The sequence below is a fragment of the Melanerpes formicivorus genome, unplaced genomic scaffold (genome assembly GCF_026170545.1).
Source record: "Melanerpes formicivorus ecotype bairdi unplaced genomic scaffold, bMelFor1.0.p_v2 SCAF_61, whole genome shotgun sequence".
NCBI classification, from domain to species: Eukaryota; Metazoa; Chordata; class Aves; order Piciformes; family Picidae; genus Melanerpes; species Melanerpes formicivorus.
Window position 1 is genome coordinate 788,084 of NW_027142413.1, and position 1,370 is coordinate 789,453.

Genomic DNA, 1,370 nt, shown 5'->3' on the forward strand with positions numbered 1-1,370 from the left:
CAATGGGTCCAAACTAGAGGAAGGTAGATTTAGATTAAACATTAAGAAGAAGACACTGGAACAGGTTGCCAAGGGAGGTGATGGAAGTCCCATCCCAGGAAGTTTTTAAGGCCAGACTGGATGTGGCTCTGAGCAACCTGAGCTATTGGAAAGTGTCTCTGCTCATGGCAGGAGGATTGGAACAGGATGATCCTCGAGGTCCCTCTCCTGACAAGTCTGTGGTTAGCAAGATATCTCTGAAGGCAGTACAGCTTTCCACAGGGTAGAGAGACTGGAAAACATCTCATTTTGTCAGCCAAAATCACTGCTTATTAGCTAACCTGAATGGAGACAGAACAACAAATTTACTCAGAATTCTATTGCCATAGGAAGAATGGAACCATCCTTTTTTACATTTAAAAATATTCAGTCTTTCCTAAAATTATTGCTGTCACTGCTATTGGAAGTGCACTGTATATCATGAAAACATGTGTTTCCCTCAATACTTCTGTCATTTCAGTCCAACTAACAGTCATCAGAACTAGATGAGATTTGAGCAAAGCCATAATTCATAACTAAAACAGGAGTTTATTTGGGAAGCATAAAACATCTGAGATTTCTGAATTGTCTTAAAAAAATTGGAACATAGTGTGTTATTTTCATTGACCTTTGTTGTGCTCCTGGTGAACAAATAGGCTGGAAGGATACTAACAGGAAATTTTGTTCACAAGATAAGCAGCCATTAGCCCCCAAAGCTTCAGAAGTTCATAAGGGCCAAAAAAAAAGAGATGTCTTTCTGTGTCTGATTTAATGAATAGTCAGCATTCCACATCAGCCAAAGGAAATGCTGTGGGGGCAGTTTTTACAGATGCAATCAATTTTTGTGTTTGTGTGAAAAGGGATAGAGCTTGCCATTTGTTTGTGAAATAACAGTTTCAAAGGTTATGTTTCCACCACAAAAATCTTGAACTGCTATCATTCCAAAATACTTAAGAGCTAGCCTATTTTGTAACTTACTGTTTAGTTTCTGGAAAGTTACTGGGTCCACAACATGTCTTCATTTCCAGATTGACAAACCCTCATGGTTTTAACACACATTTCTTGGAAAGTGTTCCACTCTATCTTATAATCGTCTACAAAACAGCTAACAGAGAACTGCTTTCGCCTCTTGGTTTTCTGTTTATGGCCCACAGACACTACTGCTTTCAAGTAAACTCACAAAGGAAAGAGTAACGAGAGTAGTAGACCATATGATCCATTAGTAAGATCATAAAGCAGGTATGACTTCACCAACTTTAGCAGTGCTGTGTAGTGAGGTCATCTGCAGCTGAGGTAGGTGGCATAACTTCATTTACTACTGCTATGCTAATTTACATCAGCCAAAGCTGTAG